A 19,125-nucleotide genomic window follows, 5' to 3' on the forward strand; every position below is an offset into this window, starting at 1 on the left:
CTTTAAATTATCCATATCGTAACTTGTTGAGGTCTAGTAGAGACCTATTTCATTTTCCGAATCAAGCCGAGTATCTTGTATCTAAAATTCACACACCGTCGTCGCTTGTATTTCGCCTATAAGGCACAGAGTATATTTATGCAGAAAGAGAAGAGTCGCTGAATATATGGGACCCAATACATTCCAAGACTCTTCTCTTTCCACACAGACTCTAGTAATATAGTCAATTGGTTACGAGAATATTACCAAATTATAGTTCGTTCGCGTTAAGAATGCAGTAAAATCACCGCCGGTCCAGCCACGTCCCTAACTAATCAAATCATTCCTAATTAGAAAATTAAGTTCACGGTGATTAGTTGAAGGCATTGCCAAAAGGCGCCAAAAGAATTGCGCAACTGAAGTGGGAATCGGCCGGCCATATCTGCCGCAGGGATGACGACCGATGGGGCCAGCGAGTACTGTTCTGGAGACCTCGACTCGACTGAGAAGCCGGAGGGACAGAAAACCACGAGCCAGATGGTCGGACGACATTAGAAAGACGGCAGGGCCGACCTGGCATAGAACCGCCGCATACAGAACAACATGGAAATCCATGAAAGAGGCATATGTTCAGCAGTGGACGCAAATATGCTGAGAAGAGAAGAAGAGAGTTGAAGGCATACTGTCTAATTAGGAACGTATTGATTGGTTCCAAGCATCGTTAGACTTGCGGGCAGTTATGGTTTTATTGCATTCTTAACGCGAACGAACTAGGTATGAATATGTCCGTATAGGCGTTAATAAAATAATAAGAAATATTTAAGTTACACCTTACCCGGACCCGGGTATGTCCTTAAACTACGTCCAAGACCACCGGTGGACGGGCAGCAGCGTCCCTCAAATTCGGTGTAGGTACTCGACTGCGATCGCCAACCCGCCTGCCAAGCGTGGCGATTATGGCATTCACCCCCCCATAAGGGGGAGGCCTATGTTCAGCAGTGGACGTCTTATGGCTGAGATGATGATGATGATGATGAAGTTACACCTATATTTGAGAGGAGAATGTGTCAGCAGTCAGCACTCGTAACATAACACATAAAACAAAAAACAACCCATATGTTCATCAATCCGCAAATTCTTTTACAAAAGTTATTTCAAGATCGGAATTGCTTTACTTTTCTATTTACGTTACCCCTACCGGTCATGAGAGGGGGCAGTGACACACATTGAGTGCCATTACAACTTTTAAAATATTATATTGATTCGATATTACTCGCAACGAGTCTTGGCGTGTCATTGTCACCTTGTACTCGTATAGTACGAGACTAGGTATGTCAAAAGTATCTTGTATGCTCTCTAACATTATATAGTTTGTCAAAGGACTGTCTCATTTTAAACATAGACAGAGAGAATCATACTATTTTTGTCTTACACTAGTACATACTAGCACCCAAAAAAAGTTCAGTATAGTTTTTTGTTCTTATTTACTGACAAATTTGGTTTGACAGGCTATATCTTTTCTTAAGACCTTATTATACTTACCTTACCTTATTACCAGACATCGTAACTTTTACAGCATATTTGGTGCAGCGGAGTGGTGTTAACGGAATCGGTATAAACAATTTCAACCCTAATGATTCATTAGCATTTCTGTTGGAATTATCTATACCAATTCCTTTAACACCACTCCGCTGCACCAAAAATGCTGTAAAAGTTACGATGTCTGCTTATTACACTTTTATTAGTACCTTATGTATAAATGTCAAATGGAATGTGATATTTTTGTGCTACACAATTCACCCCTCAGATTATAGTCAGTCAGACATTAACAAAATCACATATCCATATTACAAAGTCAAAGTCAAAGAATCAAAAATCGAATCAAAATAAGAACTTTACAGTACGGATGCCCCTCTAAGACCATGCCGGCCATGCGCGGTGACACCGATTAGTATCAATTTGGACAAGTGGCCATATTTACGGTGCATCGCCGTGTGAAGCAACTTCCTTAAGGACATGATTCAATAAACGAACGTTCTAAAGGTGGTAACGATCGGAGATCATTGCCCGAAGGACAACAACGATAATGCAATAAGGGCCGATACGGATGTATGACATAAACACTATAACAGTACCAAAAACATGCTTTATAAGAGTCATACTAATCTTTTTATGTTTTTGCTTGCATTATTCTCATGAAAGCAAATCAATTTCGTGTCCTGTGTGACGTGTTTTTGGAGAAATTAGTGTCAATGTCATTATACAACCGTAGTGTAAAGGAGCCCACTGATTAACAGTCCACCGGACGGTATCGGCCTGTCAGTTAGAATAAAATTTTGACAGTTCCGAACAACTGACAGGCCGGTACCGTCCGGCGGACTGGTAATCAGTGGGCCCCGTTAAGGTGAATTTACATTACGAAATTAGTGTCATGAAATTGGTTTCGAGACATTAGTTTTACCAACAGTTTCACGTGTAATTTAGTACTTTCATAATGCAGGCATTAATTTCACGAATGCAAATCAGTTTCGTGCTCTCCGCGATTTTTTGGTGAAATTAGTGTCATGCAACTAATTTCGTAGTGTAAATGCGACGTGAAAACTTAGTGTCGCGAAAGTGTCTGCGCTTTGCGGACGTGTAGCTTCGATGCTGATGCGGCCATGGTCACTGCGATACTGTGAATTTCACGACACTAATTATTTCACAAAATTACTTCCGCATATATCGAAACTACTTTCGTGAAACTGATTTCAACATGCATGACACTAATTTCGTAATGTAAATCCCGCTTTAATGCAACGCGAAAACTAGTGTCGCGAAAGTGCCTGCACTGTGCGGACGTGTAGCTTTGATGCTGATGTGGCCACGGTGATTGCGATACTGTGGATTTCACGAGTTTCACGACACTATTTTTTTTTCACGAAATTACTTTTGTACATTGAAACTAACTACTTTTGTGAAGCTGATTTCAAAATTCATGACACTAATGTCGTAATGTAAATCCCGCTTTAAGCCTCTAAAGTTATTTATTTTGAATTTACGTAGAGATAATACCCAAAATGCGGTGCTAAGTTACCGTCACGTACCTTCGGCTCTATAGAGACTCACTGCGGTATTCGAACTTCAAGATATTCGCAAGAGACGACACGCACTAGATCCATTCTAGATACGTTATAGTATATCAACTAGTTCTCTTTTGCGGCGCAATTCGGGCAACCAATGTCACTTTTACGTTAGATAGAGTAAGATATCTATTAGATCTCTAAGTCATATCCTGTGGAAATCGTTCAAGAATATCTCCAGCATCGCGCAAATATCAAATTTGACAGGTTAGATCTTAAACATATCGTTATCGTATCTTGGTGGTGTCTACAAGATGTCTATTTCATAATCCGAATCGGGCCGTCAGATTGAAGCACATTTGGCTCGGCCCGCGATATCTTGGAGCAATAACTCCCAAAGCTCCCACATTTGTCACTTCCCGATAAAGTCTACAGACGACATAACTACGTGACATAACGACATAAATACGTGAGAAGCATTATCGGCGCGATTCGGGATATGATTTAGAGATTCACTAGATATGAAACAGTAAAAATATGTGACGTTTCACGGCAAAAGGTACTCTTGCCCCGGCTGAATATTGGAGCGGCTTTAATAATAGCGTAAGCGCCAGCCGCCATAAGGTACCGTTTACCTTGGAACTTGGAACGTCACATATCTTTACTAGTTCATATCTAGTGAATCTCTTTCCTTTCCCGAATCACGCCGTATGTATTTTAAAAGTTTTAAAACAATCACAAAGCTTTAAAAGATATCGTGTTTTTTAACCCAAGGGCCATTTGCACCATTGAATAACCCGGGGTTAACCGATTAAACCTGGAGTTACTTACCATGGTTACCAAGTATAATTTAACACTGGGTTAACGGTTTAACCGGTTAACTCCGAGTTAGTGGGATGATGCAAGTGGCGCTTATCTTATCAGGCTAAGGGAGATATATGTCCCATATACATAAAAGTAACTTCAAACATGTTCTATTTTCTATTTTCAAATATTTATACTTCGTTTTTTTTAGCATTAGAAATTAGGTAAACAATCTTGATGTGTCTTTTAATTGAATAACACATTTTAAAAATAAGTTGCGGCATATATGTAACAATTACGAATCTAATACGATCATTTATATTCTTCTGCTTTCATAAGTAATAGTTATTGATTTTTAAAAAGCGTTTTTCAATTAAAAGACATGCCAAGATCGCTTACCTTCTTTGAAGTTCTTTCTAATGCTAAAAAAACGAACTATAGGCTAACATTCGATTGCCATTTTTGAACTATCAGCCTGATAGATGTTAAACGTAAAGTTTTATTATTTATATTGGATACAATATTAAAACTAGATAGATAGAGGATTAGGCTTTTTCTGCAGAAACAAACTTAGTTTTTATTTAACGTACGCATGATTTTTTTTACCTGATTTTTGTAATCTGATAATCTTGCGACTAAAGGTGACAGTCCATTTCCAACGACAGCTGCATTACTGTTCATTTTACTATGGAAATTGACAATGACAGCGACGCGTTCAGTACCGATAGTGCAGCTGCGAGCAGAAGCGAACAAAATTCACAGCGACCCGAACCTGCCGATCCATCAGGAATTCCTTAACCCACCACAGCATCGTCTGAAGTCTCGACACCCGCCCTATCAAACCGCTCAAAACCTGACGCAAGGTGGCTTCAATATAAAAGACGCTTGGAAAGATGAGTGGCAATCTAACCTGCCAAACCCCAGCCTAAATGCCTACGATCCTACCAAAAAGCCGTATGGATTTTCAGCATCTAGGAAGGAATGGTGCCAACTAAACAGACTCCGTACCGAACATGGACGCTGTGCGGACTACCTGTTTAAGTGTGGTTGGCGAGACTCACCAGCATGTGACTGCGGGGCCCCAGTACAGACTATACACCACATTATACATAGTTGCCCGAAACGGAAATATGTCGGAGAGGCCCTAGACCTTCACTCGCCTAATGCACACGCTGCCCAATGGGTGAAGAATTTAGATATCGTATTGTAAATATTGTAATTGATAATTAGCGACTCTGTAAATGCCATACGAATAAATAGTGCAGCTGCGGTTAGAAATGGAATGTTACCATAATGCAGATTTTATTGAAAGCCAAAGTTTTTGCTCCTTCTGCTGATACCTTAATTTAACCTCTAACCATCCAGATATCATAACTTGCCAAGACAAATGCATTCTCTGATTTGTCAAAATTAAGATTCAAATTAGAATGGAAAACTAGACCATTTTATAGACCTCTGGGCGGCTAGAGGATAACATGGGAGGATACAAACGAAACTTAAAAGATAAACTAACAAATGCACCAAAATTATGTAATAAAAAATAAAATAAATTAATTAAAAAATTAAAAACACGACTGCTGTATTTTAAAGCGAACTGAAAAGCTAAAAATAATGTTAATATGTTAGTCACATAATTTTATGAATCTAAATTGGAATGTAAATGTACACTCACGGTCATTCACAGTAAATACAAAGGGCTATGTACATTAATGACCGTGACTGTAGGTACGTGTCCATTTAATTTCAATTGCAGTCGGGGGACCTTGATGTACCTAAGTTTATCTCAATCAAAAGGTCCCCCGACTGCAATTGAAATTAAATGTACACGTACCTACAGTCACGGTCATTAATGTACATAGCCCTTTGTATTTACTGTGAATGACCGTGAGTGTACATTTACATTCCAATTTAGATTCATAAAATTATGTGACTAACATATTAACATTATTTTTAGCTTTTCAGTTCGCTTTAAAATACAGCAGTCGTGTTTTTAATTTTTTAATTAATTTATTTTATTTTAAACATTTTAGTGAAAAAACTAAGTAAAACTACCATTTATAAAGATTTTCCCCCGGCCATTTAGTTTGTCCACAAAGTTATTTTTATGTGGATAGGTATTATTTAGCTCCTGGGACTGGGAGCTTATAATTAAGCTTCCGTTCTGGAATACGGGCGTCTTTTCTGTGGATATTATGTGAATGTGTTCTCAATTTGGGACATTTGAAATTTGATATTAAATATAACTTCTTAACAAGAAGTGGAATTTTGAATTATAATGGCCATGTGGGTTTGAAGGTCCACAATAAAGACTCATAATTTTAACTGTAACTAAAAAAGTTTTTGACCCAATTATCTTCGTCGCAACTTCAGCACGATGCACACAGGGCCTTTGGCAAAATAGCACCAATTCAAACATCAATAATACGCGACAGACTGCATGTAAAAGGGTCTATTTCGACGCTAATATCTTTAAGTCTTAGTACCTGCCTACATACAAACGATGAACTTGCAAATAAAAGTAGGTAGCCCTGACAGACTAGATGGCGGAATGCCGAGCTCTGCGTAGGGCCGAACACCCAAAGCGTCCAAGAGAAGCGAGCTTCTACGCGAGGCTAAAGGCAAACTGCGGAACGTAAGCGGTCGGTGAAACACAAAACCACGTAAGCTGAAGACCGACCTCCGCGTAAGGCCGAAGGGCTAGGGATTCTAGCAATTCTTGCAATTTCTTCAAATATCTGACCGAGTTCCGCGAGTACTAACCTCCCGCAGCTCGGTCTTCGGCCTTGCATGGAACTGCGACTTCTCAATTATGATAGTAGGGGAAATTGTAGAAAGCGCGTGCCTGTCAGACGCTCCGGGTCTTCGGCTTTACGCGGAGTGTGATCTACGGGCTTCGCATTTAGACACTGGCTATGCCCGACTTTTTTTTTGTATGAGGGCGCCGAAGGCGCCCAACTTTGGAATGCTTGCATCGCGCCACATACGTCGGGCTAAGCCCCACGCTTTAAGAATGAGGGCGCCAAAGGCGCCCGGATATGGTAAGCGTACAGCGTGTGACGTACGTCAGGCTACGTCCAACTCTTTCAGTATGAGGGTTTTTGAAACGCATACAGCGCGCCACGTACGTCGGGCTGCTTTGAGTATGAGGACGCCGACGACGGCGCCCGAGTTTGGTAAGCGTACAGCGCGCCACGTACATCGGGCTACGCCCGACGCTTTGAGTATGAGGGCGCCGAAAGCGCCCGGCTTTGGTAAGCGTACAACGTGTCACGTACGTCGGGCTACGCCCGACTTTTTAGTATGAGAAAGTCGAAGGCTCCTGGTTTTGGACCACGTGCAGCGCGCCACGTATGTCGTGCTATGCTCGACTCTTTAAGTATTATTCAAACCCTATCGCTTAAATCAAAGTTCACACGTTTAGATTTCAATAGGGCGATTTAGTTCCTAAATTTACTTTATAAAAATATACCTATACAAGTCATATGGATGGGTTGTATATATTTTTATGATCAGCGGTAAATACCCTTTTATTTGATAGCTCACTAAATAAGATAGGATTTTTTTTCTTAGCACATTTTGTAAATCCTTATTTAACCAAAATAAAATTTAAGCGCGTATGTTGCATATATATTATAAATCGCCTTTCAAAGCTCTTCATTTTGAGACCGCACTCGATAGGTTTGCAAGTTTTTTTTTTCTAAAACACACGCAATATTGTGTATTACGTCCGCCATATTGATTTTATAATGACGTCACATAGCCTATGTCACTCGGGGTGACGTAAGGATTCTAATGATATATCATACATCTAAATCGGTTACGGCATTAAGAAGTTATGGTGGAATAAAGAAACTCACATAAATAAATATACAGGGTGTCCCAGAATTCGACGTCAAGCCGTAAACGGATGATAGACCAAGTCATAACAGTTATCATAAAAATATAAAAAAAAAAACCAACTCATGTTTTTTAAAAATTATGGTCACTTTAAAAATTCACTAAAAAATCCACGTCCTGTAATGGTTCTTTAACTCTTGTTACTACAAATTCCATAATTTATTCTATTTTTTTTAGTATTGTGTAATCTTGAATAATTACAGGGTGTGGATTTTTTTGTGAATTTTTAAAGTGACCATAATTTTTAAAGAACATGAGTTGAATTTTTTTTGTTTTTTTATGATAACCGTTATGACTTGGTCTGTCATCCGTTTACGGCTTGACGTCGAATTCTGGGACACCCTGTATACATACAAACATGAACGCTGAACACAATACACTCTTTTTGTTTGGGCAGTCGTGTAAAAAGTAAAGACTCGTACCGGCATAATACTTAGTAGCGATTTAAGCAAAACCACGATTAAGAAAATTCCCTAAAGCATAGAGCTAAGCATTAGCATTATAACAGTTTTGGCTGAGTACACCACTTTGTTAAGTGAACTTAGAACTTTAGGGCTGGGATTCCCAATCTTTTTTGTACGAGTCCGACTCCCTTCTACATTAAGATAGCGTCACAGAATAAATAATAGTACTAGGTACAGAAGACTCACTCTCTAACAAAAAGACGCGTTTTGTTAGAGAGTGAGTTACGATCAGGACAGATATGGCCGCTAGATGGCGACAGCGCCACGCGCAGCTTATGGCTAGCCACCAAAATTGGTGTGGAACGGATGTACTTTTAGCTACCTGTAGCAAAGCGACGAAATCGCGGAGTGAGCCACGCCTGCCTGCGTGTACCTAACTGTAGAATCTAGAATCGGCAAAGCGTACCTACAGGTTCCCGACGCCTATAAAATAATGGTATGACGCTCACGGGCCAAACAGTTTGAGATCCCGTGCTTTAGATTTAAAAGTTAAGGCATGTTTAGTTAAGTGGTCCTTGCCTGGGGTCACTCTTGAATTTTTTTGTATTAAAGATATTTAACCCTCAAACGCCAAGAACGCTCAAAAGTTTCTTATATTCTTTTTAGTTAAGTAGGTAACTCTAAAGAAAGCGTTCTTTTTTTTCAAAGGATTTTTTGTTTAATTTTACTTTCCCATCAATTTGTCAATATTGCAAAAAGTGTAATATTAATTACCGATTAACAGTCGAAATTTGTATGAATGTACCGATTAAGTGAGAAATACATAACAAAAAGCTTAAACGGCTATGTCACAAAATTTGACATGTCACGAGCTGTAATAAAACAAATCCGAATTGCGCCAACATTTAGTTAGTACCTACCTAATAGTAAAGCTATCAAACTAACGGATCCGGACCTACTTAATTGCAAAACTTTGACTGCGATGTCGTTTCGATTAACCAAAAAGTAAAACTATTTGACGTATAACATTAACCTTTTAACCGTAGTAGAAGTTTTAACGTAGACGTTATTTAATGTTTATTTCATAGGAAAAAGACAGTAGAAAGACAAATATGTAAATAACTTATGAACTAAATACATCTATAAATAATACTAAATTAAAACTAACAACCCTAAATATATCTAAAATAAAATAAAGAATATAAAAACTACTCAAAGAGACTACTCCCCGCGCTACCCCCGGCGCAAAGGTGCCCATCACACTCGCTGCGTTACCGCGTTGAATTGCGGTAATTAATTGTCTTAACGTAGACTGATATATACCTAAGATATATTATACAAAATCGGGGTCATTTCGCCGCGGTACAAATACGAGAAAACTTCGTGTAACTTTGTACCACCGGCAACACGATTTCGATTTCAGTTTAGCGAGTAAAATCAAGCCCTGGATTTAAAGCCCCAACGTCAGACACACCATGTATATACAGGGTGTGTTTGACCATGGGGCTTTAAATCCAGGGCTCGATTCTACTCGCTAAACTGAGCTACTTTTATTATGGCACCAACCCCGAAATCCAAAAAAAAATTTTTACTTTTTCATACATTTTGGCTGATCAGATGTCGACGTTTTTTATGGAAAAGCCAATTATTTCCCGATTTTAGGGTTATTCCCATAGTAAAATAGCTCAGTTTAGCGAGTAAAATCAAGCCCTGGATTTAAAGCCCCAACGTCGGACACACCATGTATATATATGAACGTGGTTTGCGTTTGTATGTAATGTATATCAAAATCAAAGATAATGCGTATTGTTTTATTTAAATTATTGTAGTTTTTATTTTTAATGACATTTTGTGAAAGGATACTTAAGTAAGATAGAGTTATATCAAGATATCTGCAACGATTTTAATAGCACACGCAGTGCAAGTGTTATTTATACTTTCTTCATAATTTCATAGAAGTTTGACGTTTAAAATAACACTTGCACAGCGTGTGCTCTTAAATCGATGCAAAATTATCTTGGTCTAGTTCTAAATACTCCAAAAAATTTGTCAACGTTATTTTGGGCCACCTGTATAGTATACCAATAGTATGTAATACTTACAGTGGTTAAGCATAGTCAATGGCCTCTATTATAATGACTATAGGGCTGACCACTTTCTATAGAAATACAAAGCGTCAGCATTTCAGTAACGAAGATACACGGCCGTAGAGACCGGACATTGGGGCGAAATAATAGAAATACGCGCGTAATCGTGATGTATTACGGGTATTTTTGTCCGAGTATTTATTACCCGCTATTTTGATCTGATTGGGTGGAGGTTAGAAATGTTAGAATAGAGTAGGCGCGTATTAAAGCTGATTTATTTTTTACAATCGTAAGAATTGAATATATTTTTTCTTTATTTATTTAAACTCTCACTCATTTTTCATCTAGAATCCCTTTTAATTATAAATGCATTAAACTTCTTTCAAGTAAGTTGTTTAATTTTTTTCCCATCACGGAACAATGTGATCCGGACCTTTGGGAGGCGTGCGCGGAGCCGAAGCTAACACGTAGATGTCCTTTTGAAATATAAGGGGTACACCTTGTTAAAGTTTATTATTATATTTTTTGTCAATTGATGTTTTAGTAAGTATAACCCCAGATAAGTCTACATTCCTAAATAAATACGTTAGTAAAGTTATTGACAAGGTTTTTGCTTAGTAAGATTGGTGCAATTTCCATGTAATCAAATGTTGTGACAACATTTTTGACACATTGTCGTATAGCAACGATTTACAAAATAAAAGTTTCAAAACAACTCATAAAAAGGAATTAAACATTACTCAAATTGAAAATACTATAAATTTAAAAATACAGAACAAAGTTGATGGCATCGTTAATGCCATTATGTTTGTTTCGATGTCTAGTGTCGGCATTAAAAATAAATTATCTACACATGAAAATGTAGTCAAGATCAAAACAGGGTCATATAAATTTTTTCGCAAGCAATAAATGGAAAATATTTAATGTTTTTAGAATTTAAGTATTCTCTTTTTTGCTCACATTACTCAAGAAAATGCTACTGTCATTATCAACCAGTGTTTTAACACAGGAAGGCCCAAAAATATGATGGAAAATTTTACTGAGACATATTGTTGATAATTTTACTGAGGCATATTGTTGATAATTTTGCTGAGGCATATTGTTAATAATTTTACTGAGGCATATTGTTGATAATTTTACTGAGGCATAATTGGTGATAATTTTACTGAGGCATATTGTTGATAATTTTACTGAGGCATATTGTTGATAATTTTACTGAGGCATATTGTTGATAATTTTACTGAGGCATATTGTTGATAATTTTACTGAGGCATATTGTTGATAATTTTACTGAGGCATAATGTTGTTAATTTTACTGAGGTATACTGTTGATAATTTTACTGAGGCATATTGTTGATAACTTTACTGAGGCATATTGTTGATAATTTTACTGAGGCATATTGTTGATAATTTTACTGAGGCATAATGTTGATAATTTTACTGAGGCATATTGTTGATAATATTACTGAGGCATATTGTTGATAATTTTTACAAACGTTTGCATTTTTGTATCAAAGCTAAGGGATAACTATATTTTAGAGATAGATAATACATTTTGTTTTAGTTAAGTGATTTATGTTAAATTTCTACTGACATTTTGTAAAAGATTTGAAGGTATGTAAGAAAAATATTCCTAAAAATTCTTTGTCGACGTATTTTTGTTCAAAATGGTAAAGATTAATATAAGTAAAATAAAAAAAATATACAGGGTCTAGATTAAAAAATAAATAAAATACACATCCTTTATCGAACTCAAAGCGTCATTCATCATTAATTACTACTCAGTTGAATAATAATTAAGGTGCAAGTCGGTACCAAGACGTTGCCAAAAACCCAACGAGCCACTGAAAGACTAATTGAAATACATGTATTGCAGGAGACGAATGGCACACACACTTTAATTAGCTAACGATTTGATAAATATATCCCAATAGCCTAGTTCGCTGACCGAAATTTCAATTATTGTCAACCGAAAATAAATAAGTTCAAAGAAATCTAAGGAGCTACTTACGCGGTGAATATCGGCCACACTCCGACGTAGCGTCTTAAAAAACACATTAACACATATAGTACAATGTAGTAAACACTTATTTACACGATTCGAAAATAATTCACTCCGTTATAATACTTCGTAACTTTTACGCGCGAAAGTTTCGTAGCGAGCGGCGTGAACTATCAGACACGAGTGATCTCAGCGCTTGCCGCGCGAATACTGACACTGACAGCCTGAAAAATGTTTGCCGAACGTTTCAAATTTTCATATTTCGAACACGCACTGCGAGGGCGGGAAAGCCGCTAGAGTTATCGCCGTTGTCTATGATACGTGTCAATTAGGTACTTAATTTTCTTCGTTTTGCGCTGTCAGATAGAGTCGGACCAATCTAACTGTCTCACGACTCTCACGGCATTTGTAATGCCAAAGTGTGGGAAGGTCACCGTAAGTATTTTTTTTAATGAAAATGTGACGTTTATAATGACATGCCTACATTTCGCTGTATTAAAGTCAGTGCAGAGTTAGCTTAGCTTAGTTAGATGGACTCTAAGTTGATATTTAAGATATTAGATATGATATTTAAGATTAAAATGTGTCACTAACGAAATTGATCCTTTGTTGGTCTTAAATAAATCTAATTTAATTTTATTTAATTTATTTTTTTAAGATATTAGGCGGCTACGAACGACAGAGCTTATTTTAAGTAACATATAAGTTTTTGCAAACATTTAATTCTTGGTACGAGCTTTTGTCGCTGACTGTACTTTTTATTCCACTCATCGAGACAAAGAGAGGTTTCGTTGTTTTATCACGTATGGCCGCCTCCTTTTCCCACCATCAGATCAGCTCGGTGGTATCATAACATTGCATTTGTCACCCGACTTGCGTATGTAGGTACTAATATATACAAATTTTCAGCTTCATTGGAAGACGGGAAGTGGGTCAAATTTACGTACATATTTAGGTACATTGCATGTTAGTAAGAAACTTGTAGAGTTAAACCAAGAAAAGCCTGCAGTGATTTTGATAGCCCACGCAGTGCACGTGTTATTTATAATAAGGCATAATATCATAAAGGTTTGACGTCAGTTGCACTACGTGGGCTATCAAAATCGCTGCAGACTTTTCTTGGTTTAACTCTAATAGATAATAATATGTCAATGTTTCAAAATTACTACATTTGCTAGTGAAACTAAGGTCTCTCATATTGCTTACCTAGTGTCGAAATGATAAAAGAATGGAATGGATAAATAAATGATTGAATGAACGAATCTGTCCGTGTGTCTGTCTGTCACATTACTAAATATCTCGGCACAGAATAAAGAATAGTACTACCATACAGAAAGGAAACTTCCTACAAAACCGAAGTTTGACAGCGGTTCAGGGTCGAATCATGCTGTCCCTTTCTAATATAGGTATGGCACTATTCCTTTCGGCTATTTAGGGTTGTCAAAATTCAATCTTATCTCAACCCTAATAATTGCTCAGAGCAATGCTGAGCCGAGCGGAGCCGAGTTTGCCCAATGACAGGTGTTTCGCACCCCTGATCCCGGGAACTACTTACACTATTTGTATAGACTATTCCAAGTTATAAACAAGGCTAACCCAGACGAATTCACTTTGTTTTGTTGAGAAAAAGCGTCCCCTAGCCTAGATTTATTACCAAAATCTTAATAAAAGGTGAATATAAGACAACAACATAACCTCAATTAATAACAATCGATCATTTTGTTTGTCTGCACGTTTCTCTGCACGCATCGATCAGCGCAGCGTAAACAACTGTCTCGCAACTAAACAGGAACGTGAAATGGAACGATTGTTTAAAAAGTTGGTGAAAGATGGCTTGTTGTTTTTGGTTGTTTTTGGCGATTGCTAAGTGTTGCTGTCATGTTTAGGTTGATTTGTTCTTTTTCAGCTCTGTCTTTAAAAATAGAGTTTGTTAAAGTAATTTTTTAATACAGTTGCTCAAAAAGTGCTACTTTACGTAGCTGTTTAGCGTGCGGAAAGTTGGTTATCTCGAACTAGTGCTTTTTACTTTTCCAATTTTTTTAAATTTATACTTGTTCCAATTCACGACTACTTATTGATGAGTGTTAATATTAGTTTCCTTTAAACGTCGTAATCAGCATAAAAACCTACCGTTAATGTAAGAATACGAAAAATATTACATATTTCATATTTAATTACTTACCTCTTCATCATTATAACACGTTTATTTTTTAATATTCAACATTGAAAATTCCGTTCTTAATAAGTTGACTGAATGGAACGGAATAGCTGCCAAACGCCCATAGATATAATATACTTAAAGACGACGTCTAACCGAGCTGTCACTGTTACCACTTTTGTTTAGTGTACGATTAACAATGTTTTTCTTATTTTTTCGCAACTGTATTAAAAAACGTCGTTCGATACACGTGCGGAAATGTCATTCTTCACTCGTCCCGAGTCTTGCCACTCGCCTGCGGCTCGTGGCAAGATATCTCGGTACTCGAGAAGTAATGACATACCTTCCGCACTAGCATCGAAATATACTATTGTCAGTAGGTAGAATATAATATTTACTAACATACGAGTACTCTAAGAGTGACATTCCATTTCCAACTGCAGCTGCAATACTGTTCATTTTACTATGGAAATGCGTCGCTGTCATTGTCAATTTCCATAGAAAATGAACAGTATTGCAGCTGCAGTTGGAAATGGAATGTCACTTTAAGGTTGCCAGAGCTTAACGAGGGTGTGGAGTGTTAGGGTCGGCAACGCGCATGTAACAACTATACAAGTATAAAATAATACTTCTCTTTAGTGTTAAGTTAAAAAGATAATTTTAGTTATAGAAAAGAAAACTTCCGTGAGAAACACACATTTTAAATATACTCGTACGTATATTATAACGTCACTCCCTTATCTCAAGATTTTCAAGTCGATGATTGCTGGACATATTTTACTCATAGAAGTTTGACGTTTGAAATGACACTTGCACTGCGTGGGCTATCAAAATCGCTGCACACATTTCTCGGTCTGACTCTATACTCCACTGAGAAGCAAACTCTTGCCAAACTATCTGCGAGCCCCATGGTGTGGGATGTAGTATATTGTTTAAGATGTGTAAATTGTAAAGTATCTCTATTTGATTTAACGAATGAATTATCCGTATTGAAAACGACAATGTACCTTTACCTGAAATCGTCGTAGTGACGTCATCAGTTGTCCTTGCTCTGGAACGCGAATTACAGGAAAAAATACCTCCATTACTTACACAACATTCTCATTCCACTGAAAGTCAAAGGAAAATATGAATCAGAACGCTTTATTGCTAGATTTCAACACCAGGAAAACCTTACTATGTTTTTTCCTGTTTCTAGGCAGCGAGCAGGTATGTAAAACTATTCTTGCATAATTCATCAAGATTCACCTCCGCTCATTATTTCCTAGACACCCCCTGACAAGGTCAGTACAGCCGGCACATTTCGAAATTCCATCTCTTTCTTCTAAACCTTGCGGCGGTGAGAGAGAAAGAAAAAGAACTGTGTTGGATCTTTGCTGTGACTTTGAGGAAGCGATGGTATGCAAATACATATATTTAAATGATGGAGATATTGAGAAATATATTGATAAAGTTATCCTTAAGCTTCACAGTGACAAGTACATCTTGTATGTTATTATTTACAACCATTGACCAAAGACAAAAATATAACACGAAATAAATTAATCATAGGGTTTACTAAAGACTAGAGTTAGACCAAGAAAAGTCTGCAGTGATTTTGATAGTCCACGCAGGGCAAGTGTTATTTAATACGTCAGCAAGAAGATAGGGTACGTGAGCCACCTAAGGGCGCACCAGAGAGTGGCTCAGCTACACGCTAATAACACGAGTTAAAAATTGCCTACTCCAGAGCACACAGTCGCTGTGGCCGAAATCGGAAGAGCATCATCATCATTTAATACGTCATCATTTCATAGAAGTATGACGTTTTAAATAACACACTGTGTGGGCTATCAAAATCGCTGCAGACTTTTCTTGGTCTAATTCTATAATCCTTACAGATACTTACTTAGGGAATGAAAATCAGTTATTTTTTGTATGGAAATAACCGCGGTTTCGGTTAATAACCGATTATTTCCATACAAAAAATAACCGAAAATAACCGATTTGCATTCCCTATACTTACTCCTAGTATAATTTCATTCGGTAGCGTGACGTGACGTACGCGTTTGCGTTATGTGTCATTTTGTATGGGATTTTGAGTCTCAAAACGTCCCGCTTGGCGCGCTGTTCAAAATCCCATACAAAAATAGACATAATGAAAACGCGATCGCTAGTCACGTTATTATCGAATGAAAACACTAGGAGTTCTTAAATTGACTGACAACGTTTCGCAAAACCGATGACAACACGTTAAAAATTTGACGTTCCACGGTAAAAGGTACCCTATGGCGGCTGGCGCTTACGTCGCATAGAATGCCTGCCTGAATAATATTGGAGCGGCGTTAATAATAGCGTAAGCGCCAACCGCCATAAGGTACCTTTACCCGTGGGACGTCACAAAATTGCTAGCTTACTAACGTAATTAAAACGTTTCAGTCAGATAAAAACATTTAAATAATCATTATTCTCATAAACACTGGTACCGTATTTTTAATATTCTCTATGCCCCGGCAATAACACCATTATAAAAGCATTTCCCTAACGACCGGGTCGTTTTGGGCGCCCGACTATTCACAAAACGTCTCATCTCGTATGTAGGCTTTTCTCTAGCGAGGTATTTTATACCTTGAAATTTGTATTTTTAATTACAAAACTGAACATTTTTTAGCTTTCTGAGTACCTACCTGTGTGTTACTGTGTACCTTTAATAGACGCAGTAGTCGAATTAGTCACAAATTGACCTAGAGTTTATCACAGTTTCAGGAAGCTGTTCCCACGTTACATGTGTGAGGGTAAATACTGAATGAATTCTACTGAACGAATGTTAATGAATGATATCTGTTTACTCAGAATACGATGAGTAATTGTTTTGTTGATGATTGTTATGAGGTTCAAGGTGGCGATAAAAAAATAAAAGGTTTTTATTTTTAATATCATTGGTATGTAGCATAATTATGTTCGAATGAAGTGACTCATGCTACGTTACTTTATATTTGCCTTTCATCATAATTATGTTGTCAAAGAGTCTCATTTGCAGTCCGCAACATTGCGAAGGCCAAATAAAATATTGCCAATACCTACTTGAAAAATATATTTCCCCGTAGAAATCATCTGCGTCACCTGTGAGGCTGTGACACTAAACATAATATGTATATAAAGATTGAATTTGACCAGAAATTGCGGAAACAATCTGGGTTACTTCATAAAAGGTCTATACCTAAATACAAGTCTATCGGATATTTCCATAATGGCGTAGAATAGCTTTGTAATGTGATTTATTGTTTTCCTTAAACATCCTAAGAAATTGTGAGCGTCATAGCGTAGCATATTCGATATAGTTATTTATAGACGTAGGTATTTATATATTTTCTAACGGTACTTTATTTATAGACTATCTCTAACAGATTCCACATTATGGGCACTTTTTAGGGTACCTTACCCAAAGAGTAAAAACGGGACCCTATTACTAAGACTACTGTCCGTCTGTCTGTCCGTCTATCACCAGGCTGTATTATGTTACAGGCTGGATATAGTGCGTGTATTATATACAGCCTGTAACATAATAGGCTTCAGTAGACGTCAGTAGTAATGGGTAACAGCAAATAACAGCATCAGAAACAAGGATTTCGTCATAAACAACCCCCCTTTCACAACCTCGTAACTCTGCATTTTGCTAAGTTCGGTTATCAACCGTCAAGCTCCAAACATAAAGTCTAGTTTAGAAAATCATGAGCAGCTGAAGTACGAGCTCTCGTTGATTATTCTGTGTGTTTACCTACATATTGTCTTTGATACATATTTGTTTTGTTGTCACGCTTTATGGTATTTCTCGTATTCAGGATTCGAGATGCTTAATTACTTTTTCTCCGACATTCGCAGGAATACAAATGCTACAAAAAAACCACACTGGTTTGGAAATTATTTCCTTGCAATCCAATTATCTAGACTAGACAGATGGAAAGAAATAGGTACTTATAATATCTACGGCTACGCAATTATTTAGGTAATTCTCTTGTGTGGAAAATTAATGTACGACTGCTCTCTTTGCGCCTTTTTTGGCGCTAGTTTTCATTTTTATTTTTTATAAGGTCTTTATAAAAATTATAAATTTAACATAATTTATTACAAGGTAATTATTAATCAAGTGTACATTTGCATCCTAGACGCGCTAGTACTTATCTTATACATAGATAAAGTGGACAGTTCAGACGACAGACTAGTTATTTTACCTAGATTTTTAAGCTATATCGAGTTTATAACTATGTATATGGAATTCGATATAAATATATGCACCACCAAAGCCATTTCCCTTAGATCAGCCATTCTCAAAGTGTGCTCCGTGGAACCCTAGGGTTCCGCAAAGCCTCTGTTGGGGTTCCGCGAAAATGCTTGTAATAATAAGAAAAAAACCAGCACTTCTATAGGTAGGTATATCTGGTCCACAGTGACGACCGAAATTTTTTAATTTGGGGTTCCGTCAAATATTTCGCTTTCAACAAGGGTTCCGTCACCAAAAAAGTTTGAGAACCGCTGCCTTAGATACTCTTAATTCGACACAATCGGTGGTATTCCAGTGATGTGCCCAATATTTGCTATTCATAATGCTTTTTTAACGCATCACCTCTGGCTTACCAACAGTTGAGAATATTAAAAACATTACAAACCTTAGCTATATAGATGCAGATCTGATACCAGGTAAATATAAATAATTTATTCATTACATAAGTGGGTACAATTCCCCAATTCCTTA

The 19,125-nt window shown here is 37.2% G+C and overlaps 1 protein-coding gene across 1 annotated transcript in view; it reads right to left on the minus strand.

The window, feature by feature from the left end:
• Positions 1–12,452, minus strand: part of LOC134675172 (thyrotropin-releasing hormone receptor-like) — a 150,255-nt gene extending 137,803 nt beyond the window's left edge. Inside the window, exon 1 of the mRNA XM_063533365.1 lies at positions 12,245–12,452. The gene's annotated coding sequence lies outside the window, so the exon portion shown is untranslated. The remainder of the gene's footprint in view (positions 1–12,244) is intronic.
• Between the last annotated feature and the right edge of the window lie 6,673 nt (positions 12,453–19,125).

Source organism: Cydia fagiglandana, chromosome 21 (assembly GCF_963556715.1).
Source record: "Cydia fagiglandana chromosome 21, ilCydFagi1.1, whole genome shotgun sequence".
Taxonomy (NCBI): domain Eukaryota; kingdom Metazoa; phylum Arthropoda; class Insecta; order Lepidoptera; family Tortricidae; genus Cydia; species Cydia fagiglandana.